The sequence below is a fragment of the Bombina bombina genome, chromosome 1, assembly GCF_027579735.1.
Source record: "Bombina bombina isolate aBomBom1 chromosome 1, aBomBom1.pri, whole genome shotgun sequence".
Taxonomy (NCBI): domain Eukaryota; kingdom Metazoa; phylum Chordata; class Amphibia; order Anura; family Bombinatoridae; genus Bombina; species Bombina bombina.
Window position 1 is genome coordinate 999,800,994 of NC_069499.1, and position 14,241 is coordinate 999,815,234.

Genomic DNA, 14,241 nt, shown 5'->3' on the forward strand with positions numbered 1-14,241 from the left:
TCTTCCCCAAAAAATCACAATTAAAACTAAAAACCCTTTAACCATCAACCGCCCACATTGCAATACACCTAATTACCCTATTAACCTCTAAACCGCAAAACCCCTACAACGCAATAAACTTAATTACCCTATTAACCCCTAAACTGCAAAACCCCTACATCGCAAAAAACCTATTTACCTTATTAACCCCTAAACCGCAAAACCCCTATATCATAATAAACCTATTTACCCTATTAAACCCTAGAACGCAAAATCCCTACATCGTAATAAACCTATTTAACTTATTAACCCCTAAACCGCAAAACCACTACATCGCAATAAACATATTTTCCCTAATAACTCCTAAACCCCAACATCGCAATAAAACCTATTTACCCTATTAACCCCTAAACTGCAAAACCTCTACATCGCAATAAACCTATATAACTTATTAACCCTTTAAACCGCCAAAACCCACAACGCAAATAACTATTTAAATAACTAAGTACAGTACACTAACCTAACACCCCCTAACCTAACACCCCTAACCTAACAACCCCTAACCTAACACCCCCTAACCTAACAACCCCTAAAAAATTACCTAAACTAATACATTCTAAAGTTACAAAAAAATAAAAAAGCTAACACTACAGAAAATTAAAAAATCAAATTACCAAATTTAACAAAATTAAACCTAATCCCTATTAAAATAGAAAGACCCCCCAAAATAAAAACACCCCCTACTCTAATAATAAACTACCAGTAGCCCTTAAAATGGCTTTTTGCAGGGCATTGCCCCAAAATAATCAGCTTTTTTACAAAAAATATACAAAAAAATATACAAAGTCCCACCTAACATTAAACCCCCCACCCCCCAAAATAAAAGAACCTAACACTAAAAAACCTAAACTACCCATTGCCTTTTTAAGGGCATTTAGCTCTTTTTCTGCCCATCCCTAATCTATATAAAACAAATCCCCCCCAAAAAAACCTTAAAAAATCTTAACCCCCAGGTTGGTACTCACGGTTCCTGAAGTCCGGCAGAGAAGGGCCTTTTCCAGGCGGTGAAGTTCTCTTCCAAGCGCAACCTCTTCTTTTCCAGGAACATCCTGCGCGGAGCGGAGCTGAAGACCGCGGAGCTGAAGACTGGCGACTCTGGAACTGAAGACTGGTGACCGCGGAGCCATGGAGGGTGGAGGATCCTCTTCGTACGATCTCTGCCGTACACGGAATAGTGAATTCAAGGTATGCAATTAAAGCTGGCATTCCTTGAATTCCTATAGTCTGATTTGATTCTTCCAATTCAAATCAACCAATAGGGTGAAAGCTACTCAAATCCTATTGGCTGTTTAAATTAGCCAATAGGATGAGAGCAAGTGAAATTTCTCTTGCTCTTGTGCTATTGGCTAATTTAAATAGCCAATAGGATTTGGGGGGGGGGGGTCTTTTTTATTTTCATAGGGATTATGTTTAATTTTGTTAAATTTGGTAATTTGATTTTTTTATTTTATGTAATGTTAGCTTTTTTTTATTTTTTTGGTAATTTGATTTTTTATTTTCTGTAATGTTAGCTTTTTTATTTTTGTAAACTTAGTTTTTTTTTATTTTTTGTAACTTTAGAATGTATTAGTTTAGGTAATTTGGGTTTATTTAATGGGGTGTTAAGTTAGGGGTTGTTAGGTTAGGGGTTGTTAGGTTAGGGGGTGTTAGGTTAGGGGTTGTTAGGTTAAGGTGTGTTAGGTTAGTGTACTGTACTTAGTTATTTAAATAGTTATTTGCGTTGTGGGTTTTTGCGGTTTGAAAGGTTAATAAGAAATAGGTTTATTGCGATGTAGGGGTTTTGCGGTTTAGGGGTTAATAGGGTAAATAGGTTTATTGCGATGTAGGGGTTTAGGGGTTAATAGGGTAAATAGGTTTATTGCGATTTAGGGGTTTTGCGGTTTAGGGGTTAATACTTGATGCAGGCGGTTTTTTTATTTTGTTTTTTTTTTAATATTTTAATGTGGGTGATTAGGTGTTGCTTTTGTAATGCTCCATTTGCCTTCGCTGCATCCACCGGGATACAGTTATGGTACTTATATATTCTGCGCCTGCCTATGTGTCGCAAGGTAAATATGGAGTACAATTTCTCCATTTTCGCCACGTAAGTCCTTGCACTGAATATGTGATACCGACTTGCGATGCCTGTTCTATGTTAGTTTATGGGACTAAAAATAGTGGGCGACGGGTGAAATATACGTGCCATATATATAGGCGGTCCGTATATGTGATAGCAATATCCGACTAAAAACAGCCGTCGCCAGCTTTTGTGGGCAATGCTGCATATGTAATCTCACCCTAGGCCGATAAGTTCTTCAAAAGAAAAGCAAATCAAATAAAAAAACAAAACAAAAAAAAAATGTTTATTCATTTCAACAAGATAGAAGCAATAGTATATCAATTGTAATGTATATGATGTACATGACACATTTTGTGATTCATTTCATATTCTTTATTTGTGTAAATAAATAGGATATCAATGAATATATCTTAACATCCATATCATAACATGTTATTTTGTGGAAGTATAAATAGTGTTTCTTGCAAACTTTATGTTATACATGTTTTATGTAAACATCCTTCATTTAAAGGGACATAAAACCCAAAAAAAATTATTTCATGATTCAGACAGAATATACCATTTTAAACAACTTGCCAGTTTACTTCTATTATCTATTTTCTTCATTCCCTTGGTATCCTTTTTTGAAAAGCATACCTAGGTAGGCTGAGGAGCAGTGATGCACTTCTGGGAGCTAGCTGCTGATTGGTGGCTGCACAAATATTTCTCTTGTAATTCACCAGATACGCTCAGCTAGTTCTCAGTTGTGCACTGCTACTCTGAAGCTTTTACTATGTGTTTACCCATTTGCAGACGATAAAAAGATAGTTATATATGCATTCAGTTGTGCTCTAACACATTACAGCATTTCCTTTTTACCGTTTAAATCCATTTAACTACTTTATAGTATAGTATTATGTCATGTTGTGTATATATTAATCAATTAAAAACATTACCACTTATGTTTTAGATTATTGTTACTAGTTATATTACTATTTGCATATTACTTCAAATGTCTTCATAGTATATTGAAGTATGAGAGATAGAGCACCATTTAATAAGGAGCAGGCAAAAAAAAGGTTCCCTGTCTGCTTGTGTCTTCCCACAGAGATCCAACATCTGCTGGTAGAAATTAACGGCTAGCTTACGAGTTTTGCGTTAGAGGCTATGCGGTGCTAACGTTATGCTCACCACTCATTTACATGCAGCACTGGTATTAAAGGTTTTTACAATTTTGCTCATTACCGCACTCCAATACCAGCGCTGCTTAAGTCAGCGGTGAGCTGGTGTAACGTGCTCGTGCACGATTTCCCCATAGGAATCAACGGGGAGAGCCGGCTGAAAAAAAGTCTAACACCTGCAAAAAAGCAGCGTTTAGCTCCTAACGCAGCCCCATTGATTCCTATGGGGAAATAAAATGTATGTCTACACCTAACACCCTAACATGAACCCCGAGTCTAAACACCCCTCTTACACTTATTAACCTACATTATATTATTAACCCCTAATCTGCCGCTCCTGACACCGCCGCCACCTACATTATACATATGAACCCCTAATCTTCTGCCCCCAACATCGCTGACACCTACATTATATTTATTAACCCCTAATCTGCCGCCCCCATATGTCGACGCAATTTACCTGCACTTATTAACCCTTAATCTGCTGCCCCCAACGTCGCCACCACTATAGTAAACATATCAACCCCTAAACCTAAGTCTAAACCTAACCCCCTAACTTAAATATAATTTAAATAAATCTAAATAAAATTACTATAATTAACTAAATTATTCCTATTTAAAACTAAATACTTACCTGTAAAATAAACCCTAAGATAGCTACAATATAACTAATAATTACATTGTAGCTAGCTTAGGGTTTATTTTTATTTTACAGGCAAGTTTATATTTATTTTAACTAGGTAGAATAGTTACTAAATAGTTATTAACTATTTACTAAATTCCTAGCTAAAATAAATACAAATTTACCTGTAAAATAAAACCTAACCTAAGTTACACTAACACCTAACACTACACTACAATTAAATAAATTCCCTACATTAAATACAATTAAATAAATTAAATCTAATAGCCCTATCAAAATAAAAAAGCCCCCCCAAAATAAAAATAAAAAACCTAGCCTAAACTAAACTACCAATAGTCCTTAAAAGGTCATTTTGCTGGGCATTGCCCCAAAGAAATCAGCTCTTTTACCTGTAAAATAAAATACAAACAACCCCCCCCCCGAGTAAAACCCACCACCCACACAACCAACTCCCCAAATAAAAGCCTAACTAAAAACACCTAAGCTCCCCATTGCCCTGAAAAGGGCATTTGGATGGGCATTGCCCTTAAAAGGGCATTTAGCTCTATTGCTGCCCAAAGTCCTAACCTAAAAATAAAACCCACCCAATACACGCTTAAAACTCCTAACACTAACCCCCGAAGATTCACTTACCGGGAGAAGTCTTCATCCAAGTGGCAAGATGTCCTCAACGAAGCCGGCAGAAGTGGTCCTTCAGATGGGGAGAAGTGGTCCTCCAGACGGGCAGAAGTCTTTATCCAGACGGCATCTTCTATCTGCATCCTTCCGACACGGAGCGGCTCCATCTTCAAGACATCGGCGTGGAGCATCCTCTTCAATCGACGTCTTCTTTGGAATGAATATCTCTTTAAGTGACGTCATCCAAAATGGCGTACCTTAGATTCCGAATGGCTGATAGAATTCAATCAGCCAATCGGAATTAAGGTAGAAGACATCCTATTGGCTGATGCAATCAGCCAATAGGATTGAACTTCAATCCTATTGGCTGATTTAATCAGCCAATAGGATTGAGCTCACTATCTATTGGCTGATTGGAACAGCCAATAGAATGGCAGCTCAATCCTATTGCATCAGCCAATAGGATTTTTTCTATCTTAATTCCGATTGGCTGATAGAATTCTATCAGCCAATCAGAATCTAAGGGATGCCATCTTGGATGATGTCACTTAAAGAGACGTTCATTCCGAAGAAGACGTCGATTGAAGAGGATGCTCCACGCCGGATGTCTTGAAGATGGAGCCGCTCCTCTCCGCGTAGGAAGGATGAAGATAGATGATGCCGTCTGGATGAAGACTTCTACCCATCTGGAGGACCTCTTCTGCCCATCTGGAGAACCACTTCTGCCGGCTTCGTTGAGGACATCTTGCCACTTGGATGAAGACTTCTCTCGGTAAGTGAATCTTCGGGGGTTAGTGTTAGGATTTTTTAAGGGTTTATTGGGTGGGTTTATTTTTTAGGTTAGGGCTTTGTGCAGCAATAGAGCTAAATGCCCTTTTATGGGCAATGTCCATCCAAATGCCCTTTTCAGGGCAATGGGGAGCTTATTTTGTTTTAGTTATGGTTTTATTTGGGCGGATGGTTGTGTGGGTGGTGGGTTTTACTGTTGGGGGGGTTGTTTGTATTTTTTTTTAAAGGTAAAAGAGCTGATTTCTTTGGGGCAATGCCCCGCAAAAGGCCCTTTTAAGGGCTATTGATAGTTTAGTTTAGGCTAGGGTTTTTTTTTATTTTGGGGGGCTTTTTTTTATTTTGATAGGGCTATTGGATTAGGTGTAATTAGTTTAAAGATCTTGTCATTTGTTTTTTATTTTCTGTAATTTAGTGTTTTGTTTTGTTTTGTGATTTAGCTAATTTTATTTAATTTTATTTAATGTAGGGAATTGATTTAATTGTAGTGTAGTGTTAGGTGTTAGTGTAACTCAGGTTTGGTTTTATTTTACAGGTAAATTTGTATTTATTTTAGCTAGGTAGTTATTAAATAGTTAATAACTATTCTACCTAGTTAAAATAAATACAAACTTGCCTGTAAAATAAAAATAAACCCTAAGCTAGATACAATGTAACTATTAGTTATATTGTAGCTAGCTTAGGGTTTATTTTATAGGTAAGTATTTAGTTTTAAATAGGAATAATTTAGTTAATGATAGTAATTTTATTTAGATTTATTTAAATTATATTTAAGTTAGGGGGTGTTAGGGTTAGGGTTAGACTTAGGTTTAAAGGGTTAATAAATTTAGAATAGTGGTGGCGATGTTGGGGGCAGCAGATTAGGGGTTAATAAATATATTGTAGGTTGCGGCGATGTCAGAGCAGAAGATTAGGGGTTAATAAGTATAATGTAGGTGGCGGCGATATTTGGGGCGGCAGATTATGGGTTAATAATATTTAACTAGTGTTTGCAAGGCGGGAGTGTAGCGGTTTATGGGTTAATATGTTTATTATAGTGGTGGCGATGTCTGGAGCGGCAGATTAGGGGATAAAAATTGTATTATAGTGTTTGCGATGCGGGAGGGCCTCGGTTTAGGGGTTAATAGGTAGTTTTTGGGTGTTAGTGTACTTTTTAGCACTTTCGTTATGAGTTTTATGCTACAGCGTTGTAGTGTAAAACTCATAGCTACTGACTTTAAAATGTGTTAGGAATCTTTTCGGTATAGGCTGTACCGCTCACTTTTTGGTCTCCCAGGACAAACTCGTAATACCGGCGCTATGGAAGTCCCATAGAAAAAAAGGGTTTACGAACTTTACGTAAGTCGGTTTGCGGTAAGGCCAAAAAAGTGTGCGGTTCACCTATACCTGCAAGACTCGTAATAGCAGCGGTAGTGAAAAAGCAGCATTAGGACCTGTTAACGCTGCTTTTTCACCTTACCGCAAATCTCGTAATCTAGGCGTTAGGTTTTTTTTTAGAGATAAGTATTTAGTTTTAAATAGGAATTATTTAGGTAATAATTGTAAGTTTAATTTAGATTATTTTAATTATATTAAAGTTAGGGGGGGTTAGGTTTAGGCTTAGGGTTACGTTAGGGTTATGCTTATGTTAGGGTTAGGTTTAGGGGTTAATATATTTATTTAGCTTAAGTGATGTGGGAGGCCAGAGGTTTAGGGGTTAAAACTTTAGTATAGTGGCGGCGACATTGGTGGCGGCAGATTAGGGGTTAATAGTTTTATTTAGGTGGCAGCTATGTTCGGGGCAGCAGATTAGGGGTTAATAACTGTATGTAGGTGACGGCGATATCGGGGGTAGCAGATTAGGGGTTAATAACTGTAATGTAGGTGGCGGCGATGTTAGGGTGTTTAGACGTGTTTTTTATGTTAGGGTGTTAGGTTTAAACGTAACTTTTTCTTTCCCTATAGACATCAATGGGGCTGCGTTACAGAGCTTTTGTTTTCGTGACATCAGGTGTTAGGCTTTTTTTTACCGGCTCTCCCCATTGATGTCTATGGGGAAATCGTGCACGAGCACGTCAAAACACCGATTGTATTTGGGTAAGGTATGGAGCTCTACGCCACCATATCGCCCGCACAAGCCGGGTTTTGCAAAACCTGTTATAGCAGCGCTATAGGGAGGTTAAATACCGCCGCATTTGTGGCGGTCGTTAATTTCCCTATAGAGCTCAAAATCTAGCTATATATGAGGTATAACTGATTTATTGAAGAATTAAGCTAAGAGCATTATCCACATCTATCTCAGCCTGATATCCACATCTATCTCAGCCTGATAAATTGATCTAGATTAGAATTAATTTTAAGAATACAATAATTACATTGCCATGTTAATGTGTTCATAAGTGATATTGGAAGTGGGCTGTTCAAATCAGCCAATAGGATTTCAGTAGCTCTCATCCTATTGGCTGATTTGAATTTGAAGAATCAAATCAGCCAATATGAATGCAAGGGATGCCATATTTAAACACGTACCTTGAATTCACAATTCAGTGTACGGCGGCGATCGTACGAAGCGGGTCCTCCACGCTCCATGGCTTCGCGGTCGCCGGTCCTGCTCTGTGCTTATCTCCTCTCCATGCTGGCTTGGTCCTGGGTGAAGAAGGAAGTGGTCCCCGCTTGGAAGAAGATGTCGGCTGTTTGGAAGAAGACTTCACAGCCTGGAACAGGACCTTCTCCGCCGGACTTCAGGAACAGTGAGTACCTATTTGGGGGTTAGACTTAGGCTTTTTTTTATTTTTGGGGGGTTTGGGTAGTTTAGTTTTTTTTGTGTTAGGTTTATTTATTTTGGGGGATTTGGTGGGTGGTGGGTTTTACTGTTAGGAGGGGACTTACAAGTATTTTTAAATGCAAAAGAGCTGTTTAACTTAGGGCAATGCTCTACAAAAAGCCCTTTAAAGGGCTATTGATAGTTTAGCAGTAGATTAGGGGATGTTTTCATTTTGGGGAGCTTTTTTATTTTCATAGGGATTAGGTTTAATTTTTTTATTTTGGAAAATGTTTATTATTTTCTGTAATGCTAGGCTTTTTTATTTTTGGTAATTTTAGATTAATTTAGTTTAATATTAGGTTTAGTTTTCTAAGTACTGTTAGGATTTTTTATTTTAATTATAATTTAGTATTTTATTATTCTATGTAATTTGGGGTTAATTTAGTGGATGTTAGCTAGGGGTCTTACTAATTAAATTATTTGTGGGGGTTTGGCAGATTAGGGGTTATTAGTTTTATTAGGATTATTGCGTTGTGTGGGTTTGATAAATTAGGGGTTAATATATTTATAAGGTTTGTTGCGATGTGGGTTAATGGCGGATATGGGGTTAATAGTTTTAATAGGTACTTTGCAATGTGGGTTAATGGCTGATTAGGGATTAATACATTTATTAGGTAGTTTGCAATGATGGGGTTGGCGGATTTAGGGGTTAATACTTTTACTAGGTAGATCACAATGTGGGTGAATGGTGGATTAGGGGTTAATAGCTTAATTAGGCATATTGCGTTGTGGGTGATTGTCGGTTTAGGGGTTAATACATTTATTATTAGTTGCGATGTGGGGGGGATTGCAGATATAGGGGTTTTACGTGTCAGGTTTATTTTTGGGAGGCGGGTTAGACTTTTATAGGAGATTTGATTTTTTGATTTTTTTATTAGGCGCCTGCAGTTTCTAAAGTGCCGTAAGTCACTGGCGACTCCAGAAATTTGTATTTATGCTCATTTCTGGACATTGCTACCGGCGCCGTATATGTGATTCCCTGATGTGTGAGGTGAAATTACGGGTGGCGCAGGGTTCAGCAGTTATGCTGAAGCTTACACTGCATATGTAATCTCGCCCCATATCTTCAGAAAGATTTAAATAAATTAGAAGCTGTCCAAAAGAGGACTACTAAAATGGTACATGGCCTAAAATATAAAACGTACAAAGATAGACTCTATGATCTAAATATGTATAGCTTAGAGGATAGAAGGGAAAGAGGTGATATGATAGAAACCTTCAAATATATGAAGGGACTTAATAAAATAGAAGCTGAAAGCATTTTCCACAAAAAAATAAATGCCAAAACAAGGGGTCACAATCTGAAGTTAGAGGGTAGCAGATTGATTCAGGAGAAATGTGAGGAAGCATTTTTTTACAGAAAGGGTGGTGGATTCATGGAATAAACTTCCATTTGAGGTGGTAAACACAAAGACTGTAAAGGAATTTAAAAATGCATAAGGCTATCCTAAGAAAAAGTAAACGTAATATGGGTAGACTTGATGGGCCTTTTTGGTTCTTATCAACCATCAAATTCTATGTTTCTATGTTTAATATACGTAAATATGTCTTTCTAAAAATGTGCAGGTCTCCATGGTTACCAAGTAGAGGCGTAACCAGAAGTAGCTGCACTCAACAGATTTTCAAAACAAGGGTTTTTTTTTACACATATGTACATGAAAGTTTAGCAAAAGTTATCAAATCTTTTTAGGATTTGAATTTCTGATCATTGACATATATTTTAGGAACATATTCATTATTATAAAAATATCCTTTTCTTACTTTATAATTGTATACAATTTATTCACAAAACAGTGCTAAGTGGTATTTTTTTTCTTTCTTTTAGTGTGTTCTTATCCATTCAGATCATACAAATTTCTCTGCTTTGTGATGGAGATTTTTCATTTCCAACTTATGACTTTTACTTTTACATTGGCTGAAGCTTCAATATTCTAGTACATCCTCTGGCAAAGGTCAGGCCATGAAAAATAAAGTAATTTATTTGTGACGTTTAGGGGACAAAAAAACTCCAACCAGAACATAGAGTGAACAGTGCTATTTAAAGTACAAACACTACCACCCACTGTGTAAACCCCCCAGCAGGTTGTCATGTTAACCCATAGCCCACATTGTATTACAGTGTAAAACCCCACAACAATACCTGCTTCTCTCTTTTTGATTGAGCACACATTAACACATAACGCCCCATTGTTTAGATGAACTTAATTATATTTCAATTTCTTATTTCCCTATTGTTGTATATGATGTATTGAGCCCCTGGCCACTCCCTTTAATTCTGTATTAGGCTCCAACAGATGAGGGTGACCCTGTCTCTGTGGTGCTATTGGCTTTTCTATTACTTTTAAACAACATGTCTTGGCTACCACAGAGTCTACACTTCGGAAGACTCTGGTGCCCTCAGTTTAAATAACAAATCTACCTATTGTACTTAATGTGCATACTGTTCTGTTTGCTTACTGCATGCCTAAGGATAGTTTTCCTTAAATCCCCTTGTCCTGTCTCAAATAATGTATCACTTTTCAAGGAAAGACATTTTCTTCAGCCAAAGTGAACTTCTATCTCAATGAATGGCATTCATTTGTGGTTTTGGTATGGTTGGGTTCACTTTAAGAGTAATGGAGGTTGGTTCCTCTTGCTTGCCTATACTCGGTCTGAAAATCAGAACAATGTTTCTGCCTAGAAAGACCTTTCTATATTAGGTTTATGTCTACATCCAATCAGATAGTATGATGCATATATTAACCATCAGTTGAGTGTTAGCAGCAGCCTTACAATAAACTCCTTGTAAAATCTATCTCAGAACTATTTCTGAAAATACTATTTTATTTGACCTCCTGGCAGAGGTCAAATATGTTTTTGTTAAATGTCCTTGACATGGGGTATTCTAGAAATTAATCTAATTTCAGCAATGGAAAACTGTGAAATTGCCAGGTATCATGCTGGAAGTAGGGATCCTCCTACTTTGTTTTGACTACAATTTTTCTTTCAGACAAAGTTGTATCTTTTCTCAAATTGTGTTTCTATCGCAAGATCTGGGTTTTTGAATCAAGTTTTTCTTCAAAGTCAGATTTATTGTCATCTTCCTCAGATTCCCAATCTTCTGTATCAGGGTCTTTTTCCAGTTAATTCTCCAGTTGCCTTCTCTTTCCCCCATGAAATTTTGTATCCCAGAGAGCTTAATTACTTTCTATGGAAGGTTTCTCTCATCTGGGACTTCCAGGTTCCGCCCTTTTTCTTATAGAATTTAGTTAGTTCAGTCTCTGTGAAGTCTGCACTATAATTTCTCTCCAAACTAGAGAATATTTGGTTATCAGGCCCATAAAAAGTAATGATGCTGTCTGGGTAACTGAAGCTGTCAGTTTTTCAGTTTTATTTTAAAAGACAAAATATAAAATGCAATTTAATTTGTAAACGATACACATAAATGTACAAAGTTTGACCCTAATTTTGTTAAGTTACAAAGAAACTGTGAAAGCATAATCAGAATTTGTAAAATCGCAATCATAAATGCAATCTTCTATACAAAATAAAACAACAATTAGAAAGTGTAAAGTAATATAAAAACAAAGCACAAAGTGTAAATGCAGCAGTCATGTCATGCAGTGCTATATTGCACTGGGATTGTCTTTCTTTCACATAAAGAAATGCAGCAGGTAACTCCCCTTGGAGAAGTATAGAAAAATCTGCCTTTTAAGAATTTCATTAGGGATCTCACTATTCTGGAGGATCATTTTAAATAATCTCACCTAGATCATCTCATCTGAGTGGGGAGCTGTAGATCATTGAGCCCTTAGACTATGTTTTCTTCCCAAAAACAAAAATCAAATAATATGAAGGCCCAAGCTCACAAATATGTAGTTCATGCCTTTACCTTATATTAATGTAAAATGATTTAGTCTCTTTTGGTTTGTTCATGCTTGTCTATGCCTGAACTTATTCAAACAGAAAGGTGAGGGAGAACTGACCCCTTCCAACTTGTAGGTGATGTTTCTACCTACTCCAGTATTAAGAGTCCATATTCCCACCCGTGCTCACACATTGAATGTAAAGAAATTTATATTTTGGGAAGTATGAATTTTGTTATGGTATTGCATATATAATATTTCTAGATTGTAAGATCTTGTAGAATAAGGCTATATCAGTAGGTTGTGTTGCATTTAGTCTTCCCATTGTATTTAAGAACACTGTTTTGTTTTCGTGGTATATTTTAGTGCACTATAAATAAAAATAATAATAATATAATAAAGAATATGAGATTTAGTTTACAAAGGAGTAATGGAAGCTATTTACTACACATAGTATAGTATTATTATTATTATTATTATTATTATTATCTGTTATTTATATAGTGTCAACATTTTACATAGTGTTATATAACCAATGCCATAATATTTCAGAGAAAGTGGACAGACATACAATAATGACACATGCTTGCTCATCATGGCAAACATAAAGTGCATTTATAGGTGACAATGGGCACACTGACCTAAAGCTCTCTGGTCTGGTGAGATTATCTAAGAAGTCTCATCAGTACTGTGAGGTCCCCTTAAAAAGTTTTAAAAAGGGAAATTTTGGCTTGAGAGCTGTTTACCTCACTATGCAGGGCTCTGGTCTTGAGAGACACCTACATTACAATATAATGCTCAAGAATAAATCCCAAGGTTTTTGTACACTCTCTCTTTCATCATGGTAAGTGTTGGATCATTAGGCCCCACGTCTTTAAAAGGTTTTCTCTCTCTCTTTCTCTCTCTCTCTCTCTCTCTCTTGCCCTCTATTTTTTAGAATAACAGATTTTAAACATTGTTGATTTTTGGTTGGTATTACTTTGTGGCACAGATTGTCTAACTCTACACTTTGACTCGCTTTCACAAGACCGATATACACTCACCGGCCAATTTATTAGGTACACCTGTTCAATTGCTTGGTAACAAAAATTGCTAATCAGCCAATCACATAGCAGCAACTCAATGTATTTTGGCATCTAGACGTGGTGAAGATGACTTGCTGAAGTTCAAACCGAGCATCAGAATGGGAAAGTAAGGGGATTTAAGTAACTTTGAACGTGGCATGGTTGTTGGTGCCAGACGGCTGGTCTGAGTATTTAGAAAACTGCTGATCTACTCGGATTTTCACTCACAACCATCTCTAGGGTTTACAGAAAATGGTTTGAAAAAGAGAAAATATCCAGTGAACGGCAGTTGTGTGGGCGAAAGTGCCTTGTTAAGGTCAGAGTAGAATGGGCAGACTGGTTTGAGATGATAGAAAGGCAACAGTAACCCAAATAAACACTCGTTTAAACCAAGGTATGCAGAATACCATCTCTGAACGCACAACACATCGAACCTTGAAGCAGATGGGCTACAGCAGCAAAAGAACACAACGGGTGCCACTCCTGTTAGCTAAGAACAGGAAACTGAGGCTACAATTCGCACAGTCTCACCAAAATTGGGAAACACAAGATTGGAAAAATGTTGCCTGGTCTGATGAGTCTCGATTTCAACTGCGACATTCAGATGGTAGGGTCAGAATTTTGCGTAAATAACATGAAAGCATGGACCCATTCTGCCTTGTATTAATGGTTCAGGCTGGTGGTGGTGTAATGGTGTGGGGGATATTTTCTTGACACATTTTCGGCCCCTTAGTACCAATTGAGCATTGTTTAAACACCACGGCCTACCTGAGTATTGTTGCTGACCATGTGCATCTCTTTATGACTACAGTTTACCAATCCTCAAGCTAGGATCTGTATTATACCCAGTTCCTGGAGTTATTGAGTGTAAAGGACATTTTCTTTCAAAGTTTCTTTACTGTCAATAAGATTATGGTCTACTGTTCTTTACATCACCAATCTAAATATTTTTTTTCTGTTATGTATCTTATTATTCAACTATAAATCTACCTTGTAGTCTCCCATATATTTTATCAACTCATTGTTTTATTTTCTCTCAATAAATCTGCATGATTAGTAGGAGATGAAATATCCATGATTAAGGGCTACATTTCAGTCACCTTTTGAAGAGGCATTTGTCCTGGTGTCTTTATCTAAAAGGGACAATTAAAGGGACATAAAACCCAGCATTTTTATTTAATGATTCAGATACAGCATACAATTTTAAACAACTTTCCAATTTAC

General features: G+C 36.9%; 1 protein-coding gene across 1 annotated transcript in view; it reads right to left on the minus strand.

Moving 5' to 3' along the window:
* The window catches only part of LOC128640736 (jerky protein homolog-like), a 48,847-nt gene extending 41,016 nt beyond the window's left edge, over nt 1–7,831 (minus strand). Inside the window, exon 1 of the mRNA XM_053693167.1 lies at nt 7,814–7,831. The gene's annotated coding sequence lies outside the window, so the exon portion shown is untranslated. The remainder of the gene's footprint in view (nt 1–7,813) is intronic.
* Nucleotides 7,832–14,241: the final 6,410 nt, after the last annotated feature.